The sequence below is a fragment of the Oryctolagus cuniculus genome, chromosome 9, assembly GCF_051225735.1.
Source record: "Oryctolagus cuniculus isolate XC-2025 breed Fujian yellow rabbit chromosome 9, ASM5122573v1, whole genome shotgun sequence".
Classification (NCBI taxonomy): Eukaryota; Metazoa; Chordata; class Mammalia; order Lagomorpha; family Leporidae; genus Oryctolagus; species Oryctolagus cuniculus.
In genome coordinates this window covers 43,110,685-43,125,328 of record NC_142875.1, presented here as the reverse complement: position 1 = coordinate 43,125,328, position 14,644 = coordinate 43,110,685, and the positions used below count along the sequence as shown (strand labels likewise).

Genomic DNA, 14,644 nt, shown 5'->3' with positions numbered 1-14,644 from the left:
ATATAAATTCTTTACATCTTAGTATCCTCATTTGAAGAATACATATCTTATAGCATTTGTGTGATGATTAAATATAAAACACACATAACAGTGCTTGACAACTAATAATATCTTAATTTTAGTTATTTTTTAAGTCAATCATCAGTATGATCTGTGTTAGGTGAGGTTGTTAAAGCTAAGACACTTGGGATACTAAACAGGATGACAGAGTAGTGTAAGATATATCATTACTCTAAGAACTTAAATTCCTCTCCCAAACATCTCTACTATATATTAAATTAAATCATTAACAAAGTAATATATTTCCAGGAATACTATTTAATAAACTATTTTTGGAAAGTATCAATTTCTTGAAAATATTCAAGTGTTATACTTCCATATTATAAAGATTGTTTGTAGGTAGTCACAGGATTTCTGAACTATGCCTTATAATGTCATTTGCACATTTCTTGCAGCTGTGATGATTTCATTTCAGAAAGGCCTCATTAAGTAGAGTGAATAATTAGACTAGAATAATTTCAAAATCAGAATGATACAATCAACTACTTCCTCTTGTTTACTAAAAATACCTTTAGAGATGCATCAAGGTGAAGAGTACAAATGTATTTTCCTTTGGTTTGTTCAGAGTCAATATTAACCTTGTATTAAAAAAATAATTTAGGGATGGGCATTTGACCTTGAAATTTAGGTGCTGCTTGGGACACCCATATCCCATATCCGAGTGCCTGGGTTTGAGTCCCAGCTTCACTTCCTATTCCAAGTACCCTATATGATAGCATTGATAGCTCAAGTACTTGGTTCTCTGCCACCCACAAGAAAATGAGTGGGTCATGGTCTGTCTACAGAGATGTCCACAAAATGTTTTCACCTAAAAGAAACCTATGGAGCTTTCACAACTAACTCTAGATGTTTATTTCACCATTTCTCTATAAATGCACTGATAGACATTTTTTCTGAAAATAAATTACTATTTCTTTGTATTCTTGTTAATATAATCCATGAAGATACTGATATATTTATTTTAAGATATAAACTGATCCAATTTATAAATAACATCATTTTAATTACACAAAATAATGATAAAACTCATTTTTAGCATTGCTTAACTGTTTGCATACTAGCTATGAATTTCAAATTACAAAAGTTAAGTTGTGGAAGACCTTTTCTGTATGAACTTAGTGTATTTTCTCTAATAATCCAACTTTGCCCCCTCTTGATTAGTGAACTAGAAATTACAGAGAAGCTAAGAGAGAGAAAAAAAAAGAAAGCTAAAAGAAGTTTTAGTTAAAGAAAAATAACATAAGTAACTTTGGGGTCTGATAGAATATGGAAGCATCTATGATCAGTTAAAAAAGAGTAAATTTTATATGAGAATCTAAGGAATGCTGAAAGTTTTTGCACTGGACAATGATGTTAGAGGTGCACTCTATTAGTTTAATATGATCCTGGTCTTTAGGACTAGTGTATAAAATATGTGGAGAAACAAGTGATGATATTGTTAATTTTTGTTCTATGTCTATATATTTTCCCCAATAAGCTCTTATTTAAGAATACAAACTTCATGCATTTCATAAGTACAACTTTAGTTAAATAGTGATTCTTCCCGCCATACCCACCCTCCCACCCACACTCCCATTCCTCCTCCTCCTCCCTCTCCCATTTCCAGTCTCACTCTCCATTAAGATCCATTTGCCATTAACTTTATACACAGAATTTGCATACACACACACACACACACACACACACACACAAACTATTCTTCTACAGCCAAGACAAGGGCTATTTAAAGTCATTGCATGTTGAAATTAATCTCACTTTTTTTTTTGAAATTTAATTAACTTTGAAGAAACACCCAAGAATGAACATCTTCTGTGAGCACTTAGACATAATTATAATACAACACTTTGAGGACAGAGGTCCTGCATGGGAAGTTAGTGCACAGTCACTTCCGTTGTTAATTTAACAATTAACACTCTTATGTTTGACGTCAATGATCACCAGAGGCTCTTGACATGAACTGCCTAGGCTATGAAAGGCTTTTGAATCCACAAACTCCGTCAGTATTTAGACAAGGCCATAAGCAAACTGGAAATTCTCTCCTCCTTTCAGAGAAAAGTACCTCCTTCTTCGATGACCACTTCTTTCCACCGGGGTCTCACCCATTGATTATCATTCTAAGAGTCTGCTGTGAACTGCTTCCCATGCTGGAGCATTCACACCTTATTAATTCTATTTATTGTGATTACCAAACACTTAATCCTATCCATTTGATCACTTTAACACTTAAGATGGGATTTCTACCATCTAGCTTAAGGGGATTTGGGGTCCCATGGCAAGTTTTAACTGTACGCTTAGAAGTAAGTCCAAAGGAATGTATGTAGAACTCTATAGCTTTACAGTTACAAACTTCATACACGCCATAACTACAATTTTAGGAATATGGTAATTCTTTTCACCCATACTCCCACTCCTCTTCCTCCTCTCTCTCTTATTTTTTGTTGAGATCTATTTTCAATTGACTTTATACACATATGTTTAACTCTATGTTAAGCTTCTGACAAATAGTAAAGATACCAACATGTAATCGTTGCCATAGTGATTAAGTAGTTCAGGTGCAAGATATATTGTGGATATAATATTAACAGGATAAAAGCAGATTTTTTATCCAATGTGATAGATCAATAAAAAATTAGAAAAATATATTTGTTTAAATTTCCACAACAGATATTGAGTACTTAAGGTATCCCATCAGACTATTGGCAACAATACCATAAATTACACTGGCACAATATTAATATTAGAAGAATTGTACTACTTGAAGACTGTACCTTACTGCATCAAGCAGTGCTCTGTGGCCATACACAAGTCTGTGTATGATATCAGCATCTTGAGATTCCATGACATAGAAACATTTGAAAATAGATATTCTTTTTTTAAAGATGTATTTTACTTATTTGAATGACAAAATGACAATGATAAAGTGAGAGAAAGAAATCTTCCATCAATTGGTTCACTACTCAAATGGCTGCAATGGCCAGGGCTGGGAGTTCCAGCCTGGAACTCCATTCAGATTTCTCATGTGGGTGTCCAGGACCCAAGTATTTGTGCCATGTTCTGCTCCTTTCCCAGGCATGTTAGCAAGGAAGCAGTTCAGAAGGGGAGCAGCTGGGCCTCAAGCTCACACTCTAATATGGGATGCTAGTGTCATTGGTGGCAGCTTAACCTTTTGCACCCAACAAATGGAAAATCTCTCTCTCGCCCTCTCCCTATTTCTCCCTCCTTTTAAGTTCCTCTGCCTTTCAAATAAATAGATCTTTAAAAGAAAAAAAAAATGCCAGTCTGCACCAACGGATTCTCCTACTTTCAAATCATTCTTTACATTGCCACTAGAAAAATCGTCCTAACACAAATGCAGTAAGGCATTTTCTTGCTCAAACTCAAATTTTATAGGCTTTCAAGCATTGCAGAGACTATGTGCAACCTAGGTTTATTCCACCTTTCCAATCTTATTTTCACTACAGCTCCAAATTCTTTATCATTTGATGTATTGCCATTGCTCAAATGTTCTTGCACTTTAACACTGTGTATCTGGGCTCCTCTGATGAAATTTTACTGCTCTTTTCAGATATGATTCAGAGTGGAAGCTTTCAATAAAACTTTTGATTCTTTTAGTAACATTTTATCCATCCTGTAACATCATGCTGCAATAATTCACTTATTTGAATCATTACTGTAAGATACTATAAGTGCAATGGATATTTTAAAAATCATGGTATTCATGTTACTTATGAAGTAACATTATACATATCTCCTTTAAATGGTGAGAGCTGTCAAAGAAGTTCTGCTATTAGAATATATCAATTTTCTGGGGAACTGAGAAATAGTTTGGGATCAATATGTGAACTATCTCACCAGTGTCAGAAGAACAACAAGTTCTTCACCTCTGTGATGAAGAGTTAATAGAATTTTCAGACAACAGACTTGAAGTGAAGCTAAGATCATTAGGATCCACCTGAAGAATTTTGGCAGTGGAATTCCACTTTGTGGCCTGCATAATTTTCTGGAAGACACACTACAGCTCAGGGCAGAGGTGGAGAAGTTCCAGCCCACAGGCAATATAAGGCCCATGAAATCATTTGGTCTGCTCCTGCCAAGGAAAGTACCAATGGGACTCAAAATTCAGTAAATCAATAGCAGAATAATTTTTAAGCAGATAATTTTGTATGGCTTGTGAATGATGCCATAAATGCCCAAATGATCCTTGGCAGAATAAAGTTCCTCACCCCAGGAGACAGGAACCAGAAAAAAATCATAAAGTTGGTTTAATAGATGTTTAATCATCAAAAAGATGCTTGACATTTACTTCAAGTGGTTATGAAGATTTCCCTGACAACTGAAGAACAGCTGGCTTCAATCTCTACAGGGAAAGAGCAGAACAGGGATCTTCTCTCTGTCCAGGAGCCATTAAAGAGAACTGACAGTTTCACTGCTACTTAAAAAATAGACACTCTGGGATCTGAGATCCTGCCGCCTTTTTCACAATCTGCCAGAATTCCATCAATCAGCATACTCCACTCAACTCAATCTGTGGCAACATGAGCTTAAAAATAACAGTTCGTGGGTTAATCAAGACATTTTTTTAAAAGTATGTTTCTGCATGAGCTTCACCTGAAAGAATGAAAAATTTCCTTGAATTAGGACTCAGATTTCAAAATTTTAAAATCCTCAGGATAATTTCCATGTGCAGCCATGATTGAGAACTACTGCTATAAGGGAAAGACACCAACTTAGGTTAGACAAGAAAGTAAGCACCAAAGAGAAACTGAGAGAAATTGCTATAAGAGAAATGAAAATTTAAAATTTTTTGAAAGAAAAGTAACGCATTGGAGTTAATTGCAATGGAAATTGTGAGTAATTTCAGATCCTAATGAACATCCTTGAGAAATCATGAGGCAAAATTAAAGTGTGAAAAAAATATATAAATGGATATGGATATGGAATTACCGTTTATAGCCATTGTCTATATTCTTACTAAGCTAGGGTCTTCCTGCATTTTACTTGCTAAACTTCTTATTCTGTGAAGTATTAAGCCTTTTACTTTAATGTAAATTTAAAATATTTTATCTCAAAAACTAAATAAAAAAAGGAGAAGGAAGGAAGGTGGGAGGGAGAGAGATGGAAAGTGAGGGAGGGAGGGAATATCATGTTCTCAGACTTGTATCTACAAAGCACATTGAATCTGTTGAAAACTAATTAAAAACTAAACTAAAATAAAAATAAAAATAAACCAAAATTTAAAAAAAAGAGTCTCAAGGTGGGTGCGGTGGTGGAAGATCTCATTTCTTGCAATGAAACAGATTATTAGATTGGCCTTCCGACAAAACTCAGTCATATATTTTTCATAAGTACACATAAAATGACAAAACACCAAAAATAAATGTTAGTAAAAAATTGAAGAATATGAAAATACAATAAAATATAATATTTGTGTTAGTGTTATACAAGGATAGAGGGACATTATATTGTGCTAAATTTATATTGAATTTATACAGATTTTTGAAGTTACTCCTCCAGTTTGGCAGGCACACTGTCCCCCAGAGGGCTCCAAGCTGGAATCCTGCCAGGCTCTTCCCACAGCTTTATCGCCAGTAGCTTGGGCTGCTGAAGACTGCTCTTACTTCACTCCAGAGATGATGCTGAGATTCTTAGCTGCTGGGGTCCTGAGTTGTGCTTGTCCATACCCTCCATGTAGGTACATAGTATCTCTCTAATTTGTGTGTAGTTTCCTCTGCCATTTTTTCCCTAACTCTTCCATGGGACTACACTCTCTCCTTTGTTAAAAAACTAACTTCTCCTAGACTAGAGCAGTAAGTTCCCTCCCTATTCCGCCATCCTAATCCAATCTCACTCAGTAATAAAGACCCTCCCCACAAAGAAAAGCCCATGCCAGATGGTTTCATTGCTGAATTCTACCATACATTTAAAAAAGAACTAACTCCAATTCTTCTCAAGCTATTCAAAACAATTGAAAGGGAGGGAATCCTCCCAAATTCTTTCTATGAAGCCAGAATCCCCTTAATTCCTAAACCTGAAAAAGATACAACAGAGAAAGAGAAGTACAAACCTATTTCACTGATGGACACAGATGCAAAAATCATCAGCAAAATATTAGCCAATCGAATCCAAAAACACATCAGAAAGATCATTCATCCAGACCAAGTGGGATTTGGTATGCAAGGATGTTTCAACATTCACAAATCAACCAATGTGATACATCACATTAACAAATTGAAGACCAAAAACCAAATGATTATCTCAATAGATGCAGAGAAAGCATTTGATAAAATAAAACACCCTTTCACGATGAATATTCTAAGCAAATTGGGTTTAGAAAGAACATTCCAAAACACAGTCAAGGCAATTTATAACAAACTAATAGCCATCATCCTACTGAATTGGTAAAGGTTGGAAGCATTCCCAGTGAGATCTGGAACCAGACCTTTGGAATATAATCATGAGTTCATAGGAGAGTATAGCACTATCTTAAAGGGAAAATTATCTCAATGTGTGGGGAGCAACTGGGAGCAACTCGGACTAGACTAAGTTACTGGAATTAAGACTTATTCTATGCATCTTCTCTCCCACAATATGGCGCTGGGAGAGGAGGAACCAGCTTCCACACAGCTGACTCCAGTTCAACCAATAAACTGTAGGACCTGCTCCTGATTGGAGGAGAGCAGCGTACTCCACGTGTGGGTAGCAGAGTTGGGATTGGTGGAAGAGGACTATAAAGGAGGAGAGAGACAACATGCACGGGGAACATCTAAGAGGAACACCTGTGCAGCCCCCAGAGAGCCGGCCGGCGGTGTGCCGCTCCCCCGCGGAAGTGGGGGAAGTGGCTAGGGGGAACCGCCCTTCCACGGAGGTGGAATGGTTGGTAGCCAACCCGGGAAGAACCAGCAGCAAACCCGGGGAGGGCCGAGCAGACAAAAGAGCAGCGCAGGGTCCTGTGTCGTTCCTCCACGAAGACGGGGAGCAACATCAATGGAACTTAGATGCCATTTAAATGTATACTTATATGATGATATAAGCACAGAGAAAATTATGGATTGGTTCATACTTGGCTTACATTGTGTTGGAGCTGATATGTATGAGAAAGAAGAGAAGATAAAGAAGAAAAATAATTACTAATAAGACATAAGATCTAAAAGATGTATAATAATTGTATATTATACAATTTTTCTGTGTATACTCATATATTTGAATTAAGACAATGACATATTTTTAAAAGATGAAATGTTCTTGGCCAGCGCCATGGCTCAATAGGCTAATCCTCCACCTGTGGCGCCGGCACACAGGGTTCTAGTCCCGATCAGGGCACCGGTTCTGTCTCGGTTGCCCCTCTTCCAGTCCAGCTCTCTGCTGTGGCCAGGGAAGGCAGTGGAGGATGGCCCAAGTGCTTGGGCCCTGCACCCACATGGGAGACCAGGAGAAGCACCTGGCTCCTGGCTTCGGATCAGCGCAGTGTGCCGGCTACACAGCGGCCATTGGAGGGTGAACCAACGGTAAAGGAAGACCTTTCTCCCTGTCTCTCTCTCACTGTCCACTCTGCCTGTCAAAAAAAAAAAAAAATGAAGTGTTCTTTTCCTTCGATGCAATAACTCTACTTCCAGATATCCACTCCCTCAGATCAGTACATAAATATGGACTACTAGGTATAGGCAACTATTTTGATTATGGCATTATTTATGCTACTGAAAAGAAATTCAATAATTGAAATTAATTTTACTCTATGTTATAGCCTACATGTGTGTAACTCTCCAAAATCCTTTCTTGTTGATGAACCTCTAACCTACAATTTTAGGATATTTGGGAATAGGGCTTTTGGGAAGCAATCAGATTTAGATAAGGTCAAGAAGATAAAGCTCCAATGATTAGATTAGCATTCTAATAAGAAGAGGGGTCTATTAAAGCTTGTTCTCTCCTGGCCCTGAAAGGACATAGCTAGAAGGTCCAGCCATCTTTAAATCAGGTTCTCACCAACACCTGATCATGCCTTCACTGTTCTCAGATTCCCAGGGTACAGAATTGTTAGAAATAATATTTGTTGACTAAGAAACACAGTCCTTGTCCAAGCTGATCAAGAAATTTTCATAAAAATGTAATAAAATATCTTGCAAATACATAATACTATACAACACTTCAGGAGGTAGATTTTCTGAAACTTAACCATATTAAATAAGAAAGAGCTACAGATTTTATATGGTTGTATAACTCTCATGAAAAAGAGAAAAACATACACAAATAGCACAGAATTCAGAGTCAAATCCTCACACAAAGTCCCCAGGACTTTTGGCACTTCATTTCAGACTTCTCCCAATTGCCAAGTCCATTTTGTTTCTTGAGGGAATTTTTTGCTACAGGCCTCAATGAGTCTCTTTGCCATTGAGTCTTGGCAAGAATTTTTTTGTTTATCCCAGCAGATTCCTCTTACCTCACATCTAGATGATCTTTATCCCCTTTTTTCTAAAGGATCTTGAGTTGTTTATGTAAGAGGCCATTGTTAAGGGTACTTGTCATACCTTTATTCAGAGACAATACTACTTAGATACCCTGCTTATGCATAACTGTGGTGCTCATCAGTGATTTATGTATACAGAACTTATAATGAAGAGCATAATTATTATACAATGTATCAGTGGATATCTTGAAGATTTCTATGCATGGCTAATGAAAAAAATCCTTGCCTTTTCATCTTATATATAGAGTTGGGTCCTAAAAAATACAAAATATAATTCAATGATTTCATCAAAAAATTTTAAGTACATTAGTCAAAGCTTAGTTCCATAAACCTTATATTTACATTGAACTTTATGACTGAAATAAGTACCTAGAATCATCAATATTTTGTTAATGAATTTGCAATTTCTTTGTTGTTACCAGTAATGAGAAACTTTACTTTCAAATACACTGTCAAATTTTGTAGAAACTAATTTTTCATCCTAACCATAATTCTGAAAATTCAATTTCATTTAATTGAGTTTTTGTCAGTCCAAATACTAGCCATTTCTCTTTCAAAGATGTATTTTGTAAGCAAACTAATTTTAAAATGTCATGAATTTTTATATTTATGTGCTTTAAGAAAATTCAACACCAAAGATGATGATGGCAAAAGTAACAATTATGTATAATAGGGAAAAGAAGTTATGATGAGAACGTTCATTAAATCAAAAAAAATATTTTTCACATATTTGTAAAACAAGGCAATTCAATGATAATAAACAAAGTCCAATTAAAGCAATATTCCAATTAGCAGACATGATTTAACAGGAAGGTCGGTTGGAGATACTTCCTGAATTAGCTCTGCAGAGCTGTTGCATAAAGCTTTAAGTAGCAACATAAAAATCACTGACTTCAGAAAGATTATAGCAGACAAGAAGCGGGGAAAATAGAAAAGCAGAAATCTGAATATTGAATACAGTAAAATAAACAAATTAAGAACTTTGTGGGATGATTCAGCAAGAGTGTCAGTTGAGGGACACGTAATATAGCCTTTGCAATGTTTTCTAGCAGTAGGTGGTCTGAAAAAAATCCTATTAAAACAATTATAGCTGAATGCATTAGATAACAAAGAAAGATGCAAATAATTCATATATATATATATATAGTGAAATAGAAGGTTAATAAGGAGAAATATGAGTTTTCTAAATATCACTCATATACATTTTAAACATTTAAAATTTAAAACTTTGTTCAATTAACTAATTCTAGTCTTCTAAAAATATCAATTTATACTAATAAAGCCACTATGTACCATAAACGCAGAGGAGACAATCTCCAGCATTGCACAGTAAAGGGAGACTTTACCAAGTCCACTGTTACAGGTTAAGAGCTCTCAAGACAGAGCACAGAAGAAGGGTCAGCCTCATGAAGGCGACATTTTTTACAAAGCTGGGGCTGAAGCTGTGGCACTGAGGGTTAATGCCCTGGCCTAATGTGCCAGCATCCCATATGGGCACCGGTTTGAGTCCCAGCTGCTCCACTTCCAATCTAGCTCTCTGCTATGGCCTGGAAAAGCAGTAGAAGATGCCCCAAGTCCTTGGGCCCCTACACCCACGTGGAAGACCTGGAAAAAGCTCTTGGTTCCTGGCTTTGGATCAGTGCAGCTCCGGCCATTGTGGCCAATTGGGGAGTGAACCAGCGAATGGAAGACTCTCTCTCTCTCTTTCTCTTTCTCACTGCCTCTCCTCTCTCTGTGTAACTCTTTCAAATAAATAAATAAAAAATCTTTTTTTTTAAAAAAAGCTGTCAATAAGGCAACTTTGAGGTGTTTTCAACCTGGCTAGCTATGTGGTGTGCAAATCTCAAGATGCAAAACAAAGGTACTTCAAAAAGTTGATGGAAAAATGCAGTTAAAGAATAATTTTATTTTCATAAAAAACTTTTTGAAATTCCTCCATATTTTCCATAATATGTACTTTCCATGAGCTTTTTTCAAGAACATTTTTTATTCTCCACATGCCTGCAATTGGCCACATCTGGGCCACATCTGGGAGTTAGAAACTCAATCCAGGTCTCCCATGTGGATGCCAGGAACCCAATCACATGAGCCATCACTGCTGCCTCTCATTTTCTGCGACAAAATCCGGAATCAAAAGCTGGAACAAGGACTTGAACCCAAGTATCTGATGGGGATGTGGGCATCCAAACTTATGTCTGAACAGTGCTAGACTTCATGGAATTTTTCAGTGCCCCTCAGATTCATAGATTTCAAAATATTTGTAATAAAATAAATTTACCTTTTAATTAAGTCTCCATGAATTTGTTGAAAAACTCTCTTAAGAGATGGAATCGGCCGAGTTTAGGCAAAGGATAATTAATGACAAGCTATAATTGTCACATTAAGAGGTTTGTGCTTTCTGGATAGATAAATAAATCAGTTTTAAGAAGTTAATTTCGGAATTATGGGAATGAATAAAGGGAGAGAGAGACTAACATATTAAGCATCTGACATGTAACAGAATAATAAATAATATTCTAACCACTTTTTATTAGTAGTAGACCTTACTGTTGTTTTTATATCACAAGTCTGTAAAGCATAAGCAAATATAAAACAAACAACATATTCTTTTGGGTGTTCTTTGGACACCTGTGATTAGCTAGTCTCATGATCATATTATCTAGTCATCAAGACAATGTTGATATACTGTTACATACAGAGCACTTCAAGAAGTTTGTAGAAACTGAATACAGGTGTTTTTGTTTTTTGAAGTCTCAAAATTGTGAGATCCATGCATAGTTTTTCCTAACACACATCTCCAAGAAGTTTTTTGAAGACCCTTTGAAAGGGTATAGTTTTTTTTTTTTTTTCGTAAAGATTTATTTATTTACTTGAATGGGAAAAACAGAGATAGAGGTCTTCCACTCTCTAAGTGACTGTAGCACCTGGGGCTGGGCCAGGTGGAAGCTAGGAGCCTGGAAATCCCTCCAGTTTTCTCACATGTGTGGAGGAACTCAAGTACTTGAGCTATCATTTACTTCTTCCCATGCACATTAGCAGAGAGTTAGATTGGAAGAAGAGTGGCTGGCACTCCAGTTTAGAATCTTGGCATCCCAAGAGATGGCTTAACCTGCTGAGCCATAATGAATTTCCTGAAGTGCCCTCTTTTGTTTTCATGCTTAACCAAACTCTTTCTCTATACTTCATAAGTCTTCCCAACAACACACCTCTGTTTTCAATCCAATACATTACATTTCAGGTACTCTATTAGCTACCACAGGTCAGAAAAACATATGGTATCTTTATTTTTGGGGACTGGTTTATTTCACTAAGTATAATGTTTCCAATGCATCCATTTTTTTGCAAAAGACAGGATTTCATTGATATTTTGAGCTTCTATGATCACTGAAAGATCTTTTTTTTTCTTTCATACTATTTGTTGAATTCATTACTTAGTGTTAGGTTACTCTTATGAGTATAAAGTTAACTGAAAATAAATCTTTGTAAAAATTGAGAGAGGGAATAGGAGAGGGAGTAGAAAGAAGTGTGAGGGTGGGGTGTGGGGGCATGGGTGGGAGGGAGGGTAAGGTGGGATGTATCACTATGTTCGTGAATCTGTATATATGAAATAGATGAAATTTGTATACCTTTAATACAATTAAAAAATACCTCTGTATAATCACTTCATGTTAACCTGAATCTGCTACCTCATCTCTACCTTACAGATTCCTGTTTTGTGTTGTGTAATCAGTCATTCCAGCCCGTTAGCTTATGCCATAACAGAACACTGTGCCTCTAGCAACTTTTGAAGATAATAACCAAAACACAATCACCTCATCTTGAATATCTTATAATATAAAATGTTTAATTCATCATCCTAAAAAGCAGATTAAGCAATAAGACAAAACAGCCAGAAAATTACTTTTAATGAGCTACTTATCTTTATCTTCCCTTCTAGAAACATTTAGGGTAAGTTGACAGGTTAATATGCCTTCTATAAATTTCTAAATGTAAGGGCCAAGGTTAGAGACCCCATTTACAGACTTTTCAGCTAATGGTCCCTGTCTGTCATTTCATGTTTCCCTACATTCTAGCAGCAGTTGACCTTTGTCAGCACAGATTCACTTTGGCTACTTTTAGTCAAAAGTGGTAATGAAAAATCTAAAATGAAAATCAGATAAACTTTTTTTTTTTAAACTAAGAGGTACTAACAAGGGACAAAAGCTAGACGTATAGCTTTTGACTTTAGGGCTTCCCATAGGCAAAAATTGAAAAGTTATATATTTTGTAAAACTTTCCTTGAATTAATACTTAAAAATGATAATATGTGTTTCTTCCTTGACAAAACGATCAAAAGCACTCATGAAACAAATTGTGGAGACATGCTTTCAAAATAGAAAATTTGGCTTTTTTTTCTGACTTACTTACTTTTTAGCATTGCAAGATAGAAATAGGTAAATTAGCTAAACTTAATTGGATTAATAAAAAGATATAAGGGAACAGTTTTATTGTGATAGATTTGCATGGTTCTTAACAGACACTAGGAAATGTCAGTTTTTAAAAATATGTGTGTGTAGTTTATTCATTTGAGAAGGAGGTAGAAAGAAAAGAAAGAGCAAAAAACTCCCATCCACTAGTACATTCCCCAATTGTCCACAATACCTGGGGCTGTGCCAGGCCTGAGCTAGGAGCTGATAACTCAATCCAGATAACCCACATGAGTAGAGGGACCCAACCAGCTGAACTATCATCTACTGCCTCCTAAGTGTGGGGAGCAACTGAGACTAGACTAAGTTACTGGAATTAAGACTTATTCTATGCATCTGTTCTCCCACAATATGGCGCTGAGAGAGAGACCAAACAACTTCTACGCAGCTGCCTCACCAATTCGACTGATAAACTGCAGGAGCTGATCCTGCTCTTGATTGGAGGAGAGCAGCATGCTCAGCGTGTGGGCAGCAGAGTTGGGATTGGTGGAAGAGGACTATAAAGGAGGAGAGAGACAACATGCACCAGGAACATCTGAGGGAAACATCTGAGGAACCCCTGAGAGCCAGCCGGCAGTGTGCCGCTCCTCTGCGGAAGCAGGGAAAGTGGCAGGGGGTGCCGCCCCTCCACAGAGGTGGGGGTCCGGCAGCTAACCCGGGACGGCGTTGTTCCTCCGAGAGTGAGGGAACAGCAGCTAACCCGGGAAGAGCTGGACAAAGAGAACAGCGCAGGGTCTGGTGTCGTTCCTCTGCGAATGGGGGAGCGACACTAAGGTCCACACTGGTGGAAAGCTTGAATCAGGAACAAAGCCAGGAATTAAATCCAGGCACCTTGACAGGGTATACATAGGTGTACTAACTAACTGGTCTCTTAACCATTAGGGCAAAAACCTGCAATTGGGAAATGCTATTTAAGGAACAACAAAGAAATGCATGCCAATTTACTAGTCCTAACTCTGCTATACTTATGCTAGGTGTGTTTAATTAAGCTGAAAAATATAAAATAAGTGAAGTAAGTAATTCCTGATGTTGACAATGAGGGCACACTCTAAAATGTCTCTAAAATGTCTTTTCTTGTTGACCCTTCCCTTTTGTATTCCAGCTGAATACGCATTTTTCCATTAAAAAGCCTCTAGGGATTTGCCCTTTGCATGGGACTGACAGAGAAGTGTTTTTCAAGCTAACTCCAGAGGAAGAATGTTCTGGTAATATAAAATAACCCTTAGAGCATGGGCTCCAGTACCAAATGTTCTGAGTATCCTTATAACTGTGAATAAATTCCTGAAACTCTTTGAGCTTCACGTTCTTATTTGTAAAATAGTGATAATAATAATACTTCAAGGGCCTGTTGTGAAGATGAAATGAAAAATTGTGTTTAAAGGATGTGAGAGAGTTTTAGGCATCTAGCTTTTAAAACAAATTTATAGTTTAATATGATTTCACACACTGAGGACAAAAAATAAGGTCAAGTTCAAAACTTTGCTTAGAATGGAATGAAGAAATAAACTAGAAATGATTCAGTCAGTTCTTCTGGTGTCAATATTCCTATTATTCTCCTCTTCATTCTTTTTTAACTTCTATCTTTAACATTGCTAGTTTACACATATTCATCATGTTTTGCAAGTTGCTGCTTGAAGATGATGAATAATACGTATTT

At 36.6% G+C, this 14,644-nt stretch overlaps 1 protein-coding gene across 1 annotated transcript in view; it reads right to left on the bottom strand.

Annotated features, from left to right (window-relative positions):
* The window catches only part of KLHL1 (kelch like family member 1), a 415,159-nt gene that overhangs the window by 60,110 nt on the left and 340,405 nt on the right, over positions 1-14,644 (bottom strand). The gene's annotated exons all lie outside the window — the stretch shown is intronic.